This window comes from Sus scrofa, chromosome 7 (genome assembly GCF_000003025.6).
Source record: "Sus scrofa isolate TJ Tabasco breed Duroc chromosome 7, Sscrofa11.1, whole genome shotgun sequence".
Lineage (NCBI taxonomy): Eukaryota > Metazoa > Chordata > Mammalia > Artiodactyla > Suidae > Sus > Sus scrofa.
The window spans coordinates 113,380,495-113,396,021 of NC_010449.5; the positions used below are offsets into that span (position 1 = coordinate 113,380,495).

Here is a 15,527-nt window from a genome sequence, read left to right on the forward strand (position 1 = left end):
GTCGCAGACGCGGCTCGGATCCTGCGTTGCTGTGGCTCTGGTGTAGGCCGGTGGCTACAGCTCCGATTCAACCCCTAGCATGGGAACCTCCATATGCCGCGGGAGCGGCCCAAGAAATAGCAACAACAACAACAACAACAAAAAAGACAAAAAAGACAAAAACAAAAAAACAAACAAACAAAAAAAAAAACCCTAGAAAATGTTCAATCAAAGCACTAAAAAAGAAACAAACCGCCAACAACAACAAAAAAAAAGATATTAAAGAAGATGTCAATAAATGGAAAGACATTCTATGGTCATGGAATGAAAGACAGAATGGCAACAATCCCCAAAATGGTCTACAGATTCAACACAATCCCTACAAAAATCCCTTCCAGCTCCTTTACATAAACTGACAAGGTAATCTTAAAACGCATGGAAATGCAGAAGGCACAGAATAACCAAAACGATCTCAAAAAAGAAAAGCAAAGACAATCTCAAAATTTATTACAAAGCTACCGTAATCAAGACTGTGTTAGTGGCATAAGGACAGACATACAGATCAATGAAATAAAACTGAGAACCAATAAATAAATCTCCTTACATGTATGGTCAGTTGATATTTAGAAAGGTGCCAAGAAACTTTAAAGGGAAAAGAATAGTCTTTTTAAATAAGGGGTAGTGTGACAACTGGTTTCATTTTTTTTTTAAGGGTTGCACCTGCAGCATATGGAAGTTCCCAGGCTAGGGGTCGAATTGGAGCTATAGTTGCCAGCCTATGCCACAACCACAGCAACACCAGATCCGAGCCATGTCTGTGACCTACACCACAGCTCACAGCAACGCTGGATCCTTAAGCCCCTGAATGAGGCCAGGGATCGCAGCCACGTCCTCATGGATACTAGTTGGATCCATTGCCATTGAGCCACAGAGATATCTCCTCCACATCTTTTTTTAAAAAAGGAATTTGGACGACTACCTCACACTGTACACAAAATTTAACTCAAAACTGATCACAAACTTATACGTAAAAGCTAAAACTACGGAAGTGCCAGAAGAAAATATAGCAGTAGTTCTTTTTGAACTTGAGTTAAACAATAATTTCTTAGAAATAACACCAAATGAACAAGCAATGAAAGAAAAATTTGATATAATAGAGTTAATGGGAAGTTAAACTGTTGTGCTTCAGAAGACACCACTAAGAAAGTAAAAAGACAGAGACTGGGAGAAGATATGTACAAATCATGAATCCAATAAGGGGCTTATATCTAGAATATATTAAAAACTAGTACAACTAGGAGTTCCCGTCGTGGCGCAGTGGTTAACGAATCCGACTAGGAACCATGAGGTTGCGGGTTCGGTCTCTGCCCTTGCTCAGTGGGTTAACGATCCGGCGTTGCCGTGAGCTGTGGTGTAGGTTGCAGACGCGGCTTGGATCCTGCGTTGCTGTGGCTCTGGTGTAGGCCGGTGGCTACAGCTCCGATTTGACCCCTAGCCTGGGAACCTCCATATGCCGCAGGAGCGGCCCAAAAAATGGCAAAAAGACCAAAAAAAAAAAAAAAAAAACTAGTACAACTCAATAATAAAAAGAAAAATAACAATTAAAAAAGGATTTGAAGAGATTCTTCTCCAAAGAAATAGACAAGTAGACAAAAAGCACAGAAAAACATGTTCAACGCCATTATTCATTAAGGAAATGCAAAGTAAAACTACAATAAGATAATACAACACACTTATTCGCAAGGATAAAATTGCAAAGACTGACCATTCCAAGTGTCTACAAGCATGTAGAATAAGCAGAACTCTCATATTTGACTGATAGGACTATAAAATGTTTTAGTAGCTTAAGTCAAACATATAGCTACCATAGGATCCAGACATTTCATTCCTAGGTATTTACTCAAGAAAAAAGAAATCTTATGTTCATACAAAGACTGGTGCATCAGTGTTCACAGCAGCTCTATCTGAAACAGCCAAAACCCAGAAACTATCAAATGTTCATCAACAAACTGTGGCATACCTATGCAGTGGAATACTACTCAGCAATCAAGGAATAACTGATCTGTGAATCAGTGTCTTTCTATCAGTACTGGTAGATTTTCCAGTACTGAAAAATTCTCATTCATTATCTCTTTAAATATTGCTTGTGCTCATTCTCTATTTCTTTTCTTTCAGGAACTCAAATTTACTAGACTTTCTCACTATAACTTCTCATTCTCATCATTCTAATTTCCATATATCTTAATCTCTTTTATATTTTCCATTTCTATATCTTTGAGTTGTACTCTGAGTAATTTATTCTGATCTACATTCCAATTCATTCATTCTCTCTTGCGGTTTGCCTAATTGCCTAATCCATGGTTAAACTCAACAAATGAGTTTTGAGTTTTATCACTGCATTTTTCATTAATAGAAATTAATGTTCAGTTACTTTTTTCAACCAGCTTTGTATCTCTGTCATTTTTTGAACTCCTGTTGCCTGCATATATGTTCAAATGTGCCTTTTATTTTCTTAAATGTAGTCCATCACATTTATTTTAATAATCAATTAACTAGTAATTATAATAGATAAGCATTTGCAAGTTTTTTCTAATTACCTATTATTGTTTAGTGATTCTTACTCAAGTTGTCTTATTTCCTTGTGCATTTGGTTGTATTTGGCAAATTATCCATTGACCTCAAAACTTTACTGGCAGGACTTTTTCTAAGCCAAAGATGAAAGTATTCTCCTACAGAGAATATCTGCATTTGTTTACTGTATCATTTTAAATTCATGACTTGACATATTACCCAATTCAAAAATGAGCAAAGGATGTGAATAAACATTTCTCAAAGAAAAAATGGCGAATAAATGCATGAAAGGTGCTCAACATCATTAGTTATTAGAGAAATGCAAATCAAAACCTCAATGAGATACCACTTCACACACACACAAGGATAGCTGTAATTCAAAAGACAAACAAATGTGTTGGCTAGGAGGCGGAGAAACTAGAACCTTCATACATTGTTGGTAGGAATGAAAATTGGTGTAGCTGCTTTGGAAAACAGTTTGGCAGTTCCTCAAAACAAACACAGAATTACCAAATGACCCAGGAATTCCACTCCTAGGTAAATGGAGAAGGAAATACATTTTTGTATAATCCAAAAAATTATACACAAAATGTTCAGAGTGGCATTATTCATTATAGCCAAAAAGCGGATATAACCATCAACTAATGAATGGGAAAACAAAACATGGTATAATCCATACAATGGAATACTAGTCAGCCATGAAAATGAATAAAGTACTGATTAGCGCTACATGAATAATCCTTGAGAAGATTATGCTAAGTGAAAGAAGACACAAAAGACATATTGCATGATTTTGTTCATATGCAATGCCCTGAATAAGCAAATCATAGAGACAAAGAAGTAAATTAGAGGTTGCCAAGGGTTGGGGGAAAAGGAGGAAATGAGGAATACTGCTAATGGGTATAAGGTTTTTTTCTGGGGGTAATAAAAATGTTCTGGAATTAGTGATCAAGGTCATACAACTCTGTGAATATATGAAAACCCACTAAATTATATATTTTCAAGGGTGAATGTTATAAGAATTGTATCTAAAGAAAAAGAAGACTAAAAATATTCACACCTTAAAAATATTTTAGACCACCAAAGTGATGTGTACTGCCCTCATGATCTAGTAGTTATGACTAATCAAGGATAGTTTTTTTTCCTTTCATTTTGCTTGGCATGGAGGCAACTTTCCTTGAAGATCCTTGAAGGATATAGAATAAGTTTTCATCCTTTCCATGACATCACATACCTTTAGATCCCAGAATTACGGGTAGAAAGTCTCTTGTTAGCTAACCTTGAATGAGCCCTGGACTGACTTCTACCTTTCCTCCTGGCCTACAAATCCACCAAGTTACCCAAATCCCATCAATTCCCCTAGTTAGCAAATACCCTCAAAGCAAATAAGGCTTAGGGGCACCTACAGTATCCCAGATCTTCTGCTTTCTCTTAGATTTTGGCATATTAAATCCTAAATATTTTTTTAAAAAAATTTAATACAGCTATTCTTAGCTATTTTCAGTGTAAAGGTTTTTCCAAATGTTTTAACTATATTCCCAAAGTGAAAATCCAATATTTACTCTTCAAGTTAAAATTAACTCTAATATTAGAGTTAGAACAAGATTTGCAAAAACTAAAGACAGCTTGATATAGTCTACAATAAAGCAGCTTCCACAGTACTTGTGACCTCAGGTGACCACAGTAGGTATGTAAGATTTAAACAATATATTTCTGTATACTCCAATAGAAAATTTACCTTAGAAAAAAATTAGACATTAATTTGAGTTTTAAAAGAAGCATGGGTAGGTGATCTGTCTCTTAGGTATCAAAGATCTTTATATAACTAAAGTAACTGCAGCAGGGATACACAAAGAGACCAAAGAAAGGATAGCCCAGAAACATATGAACACATGTATGGAAATGACATATGATAGAGAAAAAACAAAATATTCAATAAATGATGGTAGGAAAAACTGATAACTCATAGAGAAAAATGAAACTGGACCCGTACTTCACACCACACAAAAATCAATTTCACATGGATTAAGGAAACAAGTTGAAAGGCCATATCTTAAAGCTCCTAGAATAAAATATCAGACTATATCTTTATGACCACAGGGAAGGGAAAAACTTGTTAAACAAGATGTCGAAAGAACAAACCATAAGGAAAAAGCTAACATAATCAACTCCATTAAATGACAGATTGTGTCTATCAAAAGCCACCATAAAGAAATTAATCTATATTTCAATAAAATTTTTTAAAATAAAAAAAAGATGGACAAATTACATTGCCAGAGCCCCCCTGCCACCCCCCCAAAAAAAACCATTATAAAGAAGGTAAAAGACAAGCTATTTAGTGGAAAAAAGATATCTGCCACATGAATAACTAACAAGGGATTATTACCCAGAAAAAAATATATACATATAATATACATATTCTAGAAATCAATTTTAAAAACCACAAAATTTAAAACAGGAAAAAAACAAACAGACATAGAAAAGGAACTATGAGGTTCAACATCATCAGTAATTAAGGAAATGTAAATTAAACCCCACCATTTCTCATTCACCAGACTGATGAAAAGAAAAAAAAAATTGGATAATTACAAACATACAAATGTCTCAAATATTGTTGAGCAAGGAAACAAAGTGAACTCTTCACACACTGCTTATAAAAATATAAACTGGTACAACTCCTTTACAAAGCAATTCAGTCCTATCCAGCAAAACTGAAGATCCACAATTCTGCTCCCAGGCAAAAAGGGTAGGAAATTCTTGCACCTGGACACAGAGAAACATGGATTAGAACAGTAATAACCAGGAGTTCCTGTCGTGGCGCAGTGGTTAACGAACACAACTAGGAACCATGAGGTTGCCAGTTCGATCCCTGGCCTTGCTCAGTGGGTTAAGGATCTGGCGTTGCCTTGAGCTGTGGTGTAGGTCGCAGACGCGGCTCAGATCCCATGTTGCTGTGGCTGTGGTGTAGGCCGGGAACCTCCATATGACACGCTAAGCAGCCCTAGAAAAGACAAAAAAAAAAAGAAAAAAAAAAAAAGAACAGTAATAACCAAACAGCTTTTAAAGGCAAAAAATAAAATTAAATTTAAAAAAGAAGACTGAAAACATCCCAAATATTCATTAAGAGGGGGATAGATAAACAGTTATAAATTCATATAATGGAATGTTACACAGCAATAAAAAGTAAATGAATGATAACACAGCAACATAGATGAATCTCATAAATAGAATCTTGTGCCCTCAAAAAGTCATAGAACAGAAAAAAACTAAACAATACATTACTTGTGAATACCTATGTATGCAGTAAAACCATTCAGAAAAATCAACAAGCATGCAAAGAGGAAAGAGAAAGACACAATCAGGACTTTAAAAATATTCCGTATTATTTCAAAAGCATGACATAGGTACAGGGACATTTATTTTTAGTTGTAGTCTCTAAATCTGGAGATGTGTCAGAAGCACTATTTTGCACATATGAAATAATCTCTAATTTAAAAATTAAGCAAATATATGGTTGTGTTAGACAACATAAAAATACATAAAACTACATGAAGAAAATTAAAATTATCAATAATCCCACCATCCTGAGATAACTACAGTATTTAAAAGAAATAAATATACTTAAATGGTATGTTTTCTTCCACTTTCTATTTTTATTTACTCTTTTTTTTTTTCACAGCTTTATTGAGGTTCTGACTTACAGTAAATTGCATATATTTAAAAAGTACAATTACATGAGTCAGACATATGTATACACTGGTGAAAGCATCATCTCAATCAAGCAAATTAATACACCCATAAATACATCTAACATCCCTAAAAATTTCCTCATATCCACTTTTAATCCCGTTTTTTTTTACCTTGGCCACACCCCTCTTTCCCCTGTCTTCAAGTAACCACAATCTGTTTTCTGTTACTTTAGACTAGTTTGAAGTTTCCAGAATTTTGTCAGGTATAGTTTGGGCATAATTTATGCATATGTTTCACTTTAGTAGATACCGCCACCATTTACACTTCTACCAGCAGAAGTACAAGAGTTCTAGCTGTTCCACATCCTTATCAACCCTTGACTGTTTGCCTTTGTCCATTTTTAGCCATTTTCCTCATATCCTAAGGAAAATACACAGAAAACTACTGCCTGCACAACAAAAAAATTAAACTCTCAGTGAGGACGGAAGTGAAACTCATTAGGAAATCTTTTCCCTTAAACGCGTAATAATAATTGAAGCAAAGGCCCGAACATGATCTGCCTCACGAATTCTGCTTTAATCAAAACCTCTGATTTCCACGCAAGATTTTTAAAAGAGCCATTGAGATACACATGAGAAAAATCACAAGACTTAATGGAAAGTTGGGATTATCAAAGCACTGGAACTCAGGTGAAACAGAAGCCAACGCAGTTCAAGAATGACTTTAACACTGATAGAAACACCTGAACCCAGTAGACCCAAATACCACTAAAACAGTGCTCATAATTTGAATTGGGGAGGTGAAACACTTTCTTAAAATAGTTCTACTCAATATGCTCAGTTAGTTGCTCTCAAGTCCCTGCTACTTCATCAGGAGAGAGGAACCATGCTGTTCCTCTCATATTCTCCCAATCTGACTCTAAACGCCTCTACCACACCATCGCTTCTTCACATCTTTGTGTCTCAAAATGAGGATTCCACACTCCTGTCTTTATTTCTTCAGCCTCTGTTTACTCCCCAAAGCATTCAAATGTAGCTCCGATCCTTATCATTTTACTTAAATTGTTTGCTCTGATCAATGACCCCATCCTATCTACCAAAGCCAATAGGCACTGTATCAGCTCCTATCTTCCTGATTCCTCTGACTCGCTTGACTCTGAGACAGATTCCTATCCTCATTAAAACTCTTTCCTCTTCTATGACGCCACTGTCAGTTTGCTTCCTTCTTTCCTGAATGCTCCTCCTGGAACTCCTAGGCTGTCTCTACTCATCACTTAAATATTGGTATTTTCCATCCTTGGTCTTCCTCTCATTCTACTTACTTGAATGATTTCTTCCACTCTCACAAGATTAACCCTCACAAATCTACAGGTGCTTCCAACATTCATAACTCTGACCCTGACTTGAGAAAATCCGGATACCAACACACCTCACTGCCAACTAGACAGCCTTGCCAGATGTTCTACGAGAATCATAAACTCGCTGTCCCTCAACCTGAATTAATCTCTCAATTTGTTAGTTTTATTCATGAATACACAATTATAATTCAAGTGCAGCCAATAAAATAACGAGGGGATATTTTAAAAGTGCTTTCTTGAAGGGTTAAAAAGAGCAAATGTTTATGAAAGCTTTTTTCCTCCAGTCATGAAGGTACTCAGCCATTAAACTCCTAAATACAAAATATGATAAAAAGAAAATCTCCTCGAATTCCAGCTCTCCAAGGCAAGCAATATAAATATTTCCTTCCAGAAAGAGCAATTTTTACCATGATAACGTTACGTATCAAAATATTAAATTGGTAAATAGGGGTTGGTGGTGTTAACTCAATATTTCTAGGCTATTTATAACAGTATTAGTCAGGGAAAACACCTCTATTTACTGCCTATCTGGAGTGAGAATCCGTATACTATTTTAAATACGGAAGCAATCCTTTTGTCTGCCTTATTTTAAACATTCTAGAAGAATCGATGTTTTTGGCTTGACGTCTACCTTGCCTACACCGGCACGTCCATCTGTGTGCCGTATACCCACGATCCATTCACAGCATTTCCTCTATTTAAAGAAAACCACAGTAAGAAAAAAAAAGAAAGAAAGAAAAAAAACTGGGCGAGACATAAGTCAAATCTAACATCTAGCTGGGTAAATAATTCATGTTTTGCAAAAACCAAAGCAAAGCCATATTTACCAACCCTTCACCGCGTCAAAAAGTTTCAGAAACATCACAGATAAAAACAATCTTCTGACGAGTTCTCATCTGACTCTCCAGGCAAAGGAAGTTTTGTTGGCTTCCCTCTTAACCCAGAGCCCACCTGGAGCAGGTGGTCAGAAGCGCGCGCCCAGGGCACGGAGCGAGGCGCGCGCCCGGTCCTGCCGAGGGGGAGGGAGTCCCACGCAGCTGACCAGCGAACCCGGAGGACCCACAGCCCACCCTGCTCCACACGACAAGTCCCTGCCCTCCAGGCCAAGGAGATCGCGGCTGTCGAGGGGTTCCAACCCCCCTCAGGCCTCCGAAGAGCGGGCACTGCTGAGGAGACTCGGAAACAGCCCTCTGCCCGGGCCCCCAAGCAAGGCGACATTTTTTTAAGGTAAAAGAGAGCAAAACTCTACAAAACGGTCACTCCACACCCAGCCCCGGCGGGAGGGCCGGGCCGCAGCCGCTCGAGGTCCGCGCCACGCTGCCCGCCCAGGGAAGTGAATGCGACCACACACCTGAGCCCCCGGCTCCCTCCGCCACTGGGTCCCCCGGGTCTCCACGCGCGGTTCTCGCCCCCGCCTGACACTGCGCGGAGGCGGCGCCACGCGACCGGGGCCGGTTACCTGCTCGAGGGAGTAGGCGCTCCCGCGTCGCCGCCGGCGGGAACAGAGATTCGGCTCACCTAGGGCTGCCGCGCCCGAGACCCCGCCCCCTTCCCGAGGACCGCCCCGCCCCCCAGGTCCTCTCCCCAGGTCGGCCCCGCCCAATGGGAGGGCTAGCGGAAGGGCGGGATGGGGCGGGGCCACCGGGCTGTGCACCTGAGCACTTTGCGCCTGCGCCCTGGGTTCCCTTCCAGCTGCAACTCTCAGGTGCTCCCTCTGGAAAGGTCTAAAGTGAAGCCAGGGGTTCCAGTCGTGGTTCAGTGGAAAGGAATGACTAGGATCCATGAGGGCGCAGGTTCGATCCCTGGCCTCGCTCAGTGAATTAAGTATCCCGCGTTGCCGAGAGCTGTGGTGTAGATCGCAGACACTGATCGGATCCCACTCTGCTGTAGCTGTGGTGTAGGCCGGCAGCTACAGCTCCCATTCGACCCCTAGCCTGGGAACCTACATATGCCGAGCATGCAGCCCTAAAAAGACAAAAATTAAAAAAAAAAAATGAAGCCAGGCAGAGTTTGACGTGTGGAGGCTCGGGAAGGGGAGGTAAAAGATAGAGGGGCATAGAGGAAAAGCCATCAGCCTGATGGACCCCTTTGAATAGAGAAGGAAGGAGCAGTCTTTCTTGCCAGAGTTATTTCTGCACCCTTTTCTTGGAAGCAGAGGACCTTTTCTTGGTTATGTTACTGGCCCTTAGTGTTTATATCTTAATTTTTAAATCCTTGGAGTTCCCGTCGTGGCTCAGTGGTTAACGAATCCGACTAGGAACAATGAGGTTGAGGGTTCGATCCCTGACCTTGCTCAGTGGGTTAAGGATCTGACGTTGCCGTGAGCTGTGGTGTAGGTTGCAGACGCAGCTCGGATCCAGTGTTGCTGTGGCTCTGGTGTAGGCCGGTGGCTACAGCTCCAATTGGACCCCTAGCCTGGGAACCTCCATATGCCACTGGAGGTGCTCCAGAAAAGACAAAAAAAAAAAAATAATAATAACAATAAAATAAAGTAAAATCCTTGGCAATCAGTTCGCAACCCTTCACTTTTGTGACTTTGCATTTACTACTGCATTGCCAGCTGTAGGTAGGTTGGAAGGAATCCCAAAGGTATCCACTACAACACCCCGCCCTCATTCTATGCTGAAATCTCCTCTAGCACCCTGGCAAGGAGTTAGCCAGCTCTTCTTGTTTTTGCCTTCCTTGCTAGGAATCTCAACACTGTACTTGGAAAGTAGTTGAGTGAATTCTGAGATTATCATTTCATGAATGGCTCAGCTTTTGAGAGGTTGGTGGATTATAAATTGAGGTAAAGGTAATAATTTTCTTCCTGGAGCGTAATCTTTCCCAAAGTGGATTCTGTTAATCTCCAGAGCTTGGGCTGCTGGAGTGGGAGTTGGGGATGTGGGGGAAGTCCCAAGAACATATTAATCTGGGGAAAGAGCCACAATATAATTGCTCCCCTTGAGTTAGCAAGGCATTCAAGGCCTAAGAACTGGGTTTTACTTTGTATCGTCCTGTATTTCTCAAATACAGGAGGGGTGGCAGAATATGCCACTTTGGCATAAAGAGTATTTTGAGTTCAAGGTGCTGGAAAAAAACAGCAGATGCAAGAAAGCCACTCTGACCTTCCCTTTTCTTCCTGAAAGTAGGAGATGGAACTCCAAGGAAAAGATACCCTCCCTATACCACAAGAAACCAGTCTTATCACCAGAGATGGGAGTCAAGGATGAAGAAAATCGATACAAACTTTGCTAACCTAAGCCTTATCTTCCTCGCCACTTCTCCACTATTAACTGCCCTAGCTCAAGCCCCTTTGTCTTGTTCTAGTTTCACTATTTACTACGCTTAGTCTAAATTAGTATCTAACTGTTTGGCTCTAACTCCTTCTTTGGGTCTTCATTTTCCAATGGATGCTCCCATGTACGTGTAAAAAATCTGTATATTTTGCTCCTGTATGTTGAACTCTCCGTTCCAGGCAGAAACCCTATGAGGGTAAAGTTTTTGCCTCCCCTCCTGACCACATAACTCTCTTCTTGAGAAATGCCAGCAACCATTATGGGGCATTAACGTTTCAACAGACTCACTTTGATAAACACTGCTTTAAAGTCCTAGTACATTCACCTTCAATAATTTTTCACTCTAATGCAAATGTTTGCAAAGTTCTGTACTGTTTACCCAAAGCTTTCATGTGAGTCATCTCATTTAATCCTCACAATTGTGATGTAACTAGTATTATCCTCATTCTACAGTTGAACATATTGAGGGTCAAACAAACAGGTGCCCAAGTAGGGACTCAAGACTGACTCAGGACTTCAGACTCCAAGGCATACATATATGTAGGTGTGTGTAGAGAGAGAAAGAGTATATAAATACATATATATTATACTTTCACTTTCTCTCCCCGCCCCCCATTTGACCCTTAAATAAAGCACATCGCTGGTTAGTTAGAAAACTCTAGCTTCATGTGTAACTTCTCTAGGCAAGAACTTTTACCTAATTTTACTCCCTGCAGTACCTGACATCAGAGTGTCGGGCACAAAAATGTCACTCAAACATGATGGATGAACAAAGAGTGAATGAATTCATGAATGCTCAATAGTACTTACTAAACTGCACCAAGGATTTGGTCCTGTGACTGAATAACCTTAACAATCTCCTCACTGATGCAGAAGTCCCCGGCACAAAAGCTCCTTGAATTGTTCCTAATTTTCTCCCATCTAAAAAGAATCTACTCTGTTGACAGATATAGTTCTTTGAAAACAGTGAAACCACTTCCTTTGTTTTCTTTGAAATGAGCCTCCTTCCTGTTCCTCTTTCAGAGTCAAGACTTCATTGATATGAATGGAGAATATTGTACACCTTTCTCTGTGCCCTTGTGTTCAACCTCTTCCCATAGAATGATGGTTGTTCCAACATTCTGAGTGGGTTTTTGTTTATTCTTTTAATATTAAACATTAACATTTTTAATGTTTAATGTCATATTATTTGAGACAGATCTGAGGAGAAAAAGATTTGGGTTGATGTGGATAATACTACTGCTTAGATTTTGCTGTGCGTATTATTTCATTTGATAGAGACAAATCACTTAATCCCTGTCCTAATCCCTTTTCATCCTTCCTTCATTTAGTGCAGTTTATAGATGCTTTGTGACTCGGTCCAGCTTCACCTCCAGCTACCCCACCACCACACATTTTTGACCTTCCGAATTAATTGCAATTCCCTAAATTGCCAAATTTGCACTACTGTCCCCTTTACCTCCATTTTTATGGGTATCAACTAGCGAGTTCATTTTCATTCAGCTGCATCACCTCTTCTGGAAGATGAAAGGCCACAACACCCACCAGAGAGTGAATTAGGTGCCCTTCCTCAACATTCCCGGCCTAATCCATCCATATCTTCATCATGGCACCTATACAATAACTGTGATTTGGGGCATTTTTTTCCCTCTTCCTACTAAACTCATTCTGTATGAGGTACCAATAAACTGGTTCATGACTTCCACTGTTTTCTGAGCACATACCATAGTACCTGACACATAGCTTTACTCAAAAATATGTTGGATGAATGAAAAACAAATCTTTAAAGGAATATTAATTCCTTGAGTGCATATAAATAATTGCACAAATATCAATCATCATATGAACACAGTGGGAGTGGCATGCAGATTTCTGCTTCCCTCCCCATTTATTTCTTCTCACTTTCTGCCTTAGAAAAATATAACAGCAAAAGCCTATACATGTTCATCCATTAATTTACTTATTCAACAAACAGTTTTGAGTGCTTGTGGTATATCAAATACAGCCCTAACCGCTTGCTTCAGGGAGAAAGTGACATTTCAACAAAGGCACGGATGCTCACCAAACCTTAATTCCTTTTCCTGGCCTCAAAGCCAAACTACTTTGTCCATTCCCCTTGCATCTAGATAAGGCCATGGGATCAGTTCTCATCAATGGAATTTGAGCATCACTGGAGTTCCCCTGCTGGACCTAGGCAATTAAAAACTGAAAGCTTCTGTCCCTCTTCCCATCCTTTGACCACTTGGGGCCATTGCTAAACCATCACTAACCATTGCTAAAGCTAAGAATGCAACCAGTGGAAAAGGTCCTGGTTCCTAATTGGCTTCATGGAACAAAGCTCCATCCACCACCCAGTAATCTTGATTAGAATGTGATGTAACACAATAACCAAATTTATTGTGGACTAAGATTGAGGGATTTTCCCAATAGCTAGTTTTAGTTACCCCAATTAACACTGTTATAAATGATGACATGTAGATTACATAAAACACTAGAAAAGGTCTTCTCTTGCTCTAGGCATTGCATAGGATACATGGAACATGCAAATTGATCAAAGAAAGCATTAAGGTCATCGAGACTTTAAGTTCGTCCCAAATGGATAAAGAAAAATCTTTATGGATACACAGCTCTTCTTTTCTAACAGATGGACACCTGATCCAAATGCTGACATCTTGACCTGAAAACATGCATAGAGTCACTATCACATCATCTTCACCATCTTGTATTGGTTATAACTTGTCAGTATCTTTCATGTACTTTGAATGGTTTCCCTGGGAGCCTCAGGAGGTCCAGTGCTACTCAGAGTAGGATGTGTATTAGGACTGATGGAAACTAGGGATACAAAGAGGCTCTTGAATATCTTAGCAAGGAGACTGTATATTAATCTAAAGGGCACATCATTTGAATAAACTAAGCACTCTTTTCAGTGGGAAGAGGTTTTTTGTTTGTTTTCTCCTTCCATCATCTTCTTTCATGGGTAACTGGTACTCACTAAAGCTAAGGTAACAATGGAAAAATGGATGGTCATAGATGCTCCACCAAGGGGCATAATCATGACAAAGGCCTCATTTCTCAGTGCCCTCACCCCTCAGTGCCCTCACCCCACAGTCCTGCCCTCCTCCGAATCCATTAATCAATGAAACTTCATCGCACCAAAAGACTGACAGTTTCATGGAGGCCTAAATGAAAAATATTCAGCCTCTAGAGTGGGATGCAGTAGCACTGCTCGAATCAAAGGAAGATTATAAAGGAGGGGGGGAAAGGAGGGAAGATCGAGGAGGGGAAATAAGGAGACTTTTCTGTCAACCACAAAATCAACTCACCCAGGCTGGGAAGCTGGTCCAAAGAAGATAAGAGACACTTGGAGTGTGAAATTGCCCTAGGATTCCAGAACAAGGGCCCCCCAGACTCATTTAATAAAGCAAGGAAACATCTAATTCCCTACTTTCTGTGAATTCTGTATGGACTTGAAGAAATGGTTCAAACCTGAAGTAAATGACCCTACATTCTTTCACAGTCTATGTGCAATGGTTTAGACTGTATCTGTTTGCTTAAGCCAAAACTGCATTTCCTGAAATCTCTTTCCCTCTATAGTTCTATGGTAGATTGACCAAAAGATGGAATTGGGGCAAAATTTGGAAGGTAAAGACAAAACAGCTGTTACTCTCTGAAAATCCTTGTGATTACATACAGTGGCAGACAAACACAGAGATGCTGGCAGGTTCTAGCTTGTCCTTGCTCCCTGGGTCTAGATCCTCTTCCTAACCACTGGCCCTGACCACCTGAGTCCCAGGCCCTTCTCCAGAGTGTGGCTGAAGACCTACAGAAGTAATAGCCATCCACGAACTTTCCCACAGCTGCCCTTCTGGGTACCATTCTAGCAGCTAGATGTGCCTGCTTTTTCGATTCATTGCAAGTTCTTACCCTGCAGGCCACCTGCAGCAGAGCTTCATGAAGGCTGATTTGTGACATTTCACTGATCCTTCAATCCCACTTATAGACCTTGAATCCCCCAGTTTCTCCCATAATTCCATGAGATCTTAATTTTAATCAGTAATACTCTAGTGGTTTGGCTTCCTTGATTGAAGCCCTCTTTATGTTCACCATGCATGTGCTTGACTGCCCAACATAAAGATTATGTGGATTGAACCTCTCTTCCCTTCCATTATTTTTTAAATTTTTTAATTTAAAAAAATTTGTTTATTATAGTTGATTTACAGTGTTGCCAATTTCTGCTATACAGCACAATGACCCAGCCATATATCTGTACACAATTTCTTTCTCATGTTATCTTTCATCATGTTCCATCACAAGTGATTAGACATAGTTCCCTGTGCTATATAGCAGGACTTCATTATCTATCCATTCTAAATGTAACAGTTTGCATCTATTAGCCCAGTCCATCCCACTCCCTCCCCCTTCCCTTCCCCCTCGGCAACCACAAGTCTGCTGTCCATGTCTATGAGTCCGTTTCCATTCAGTAGATAGGGTCATCTGTGCCATATTTTAGATTCCACATATAAGTGATATCACGTGGTATCTGTCTTTCTCTTTCTGACTTCACTTAGTGTGAGAATCTCTAGTTCATCCATGTTGCTACAAATGTCATTATCTTGTTCTTTTTTATGGCTGAGTAGTATTCCATTGTGTAT

The 15,527-nt window shown here is 39.8% G+C and overlaps 1 protein-coding gene across 2 annotated transcripts in view; it reads right to left on the bottom strand.

Annotated features, from left to right (window-relative positions):
- TC2N (tandem C2 domains, nuclear) overlaps nucleotides 1-9,169 on the bottom strand; it is a 51,849-nt gene extending 42,680 nt beyond the window's left edge. Inside the window, exon 1 of one of the 2 annotated variants that reach the window (XM_005656445.3) lies at nucleotides 9,057-9,169. The gene's annotated coding sequence lies outside the window, so the exon portion shown is untranslated. Of the gene's footprint in view, nucleotides 1-8,948 lie in introns of both variants that reach the window. The other variant, XM_001928983.6, reaches the window with a different exon arrangement.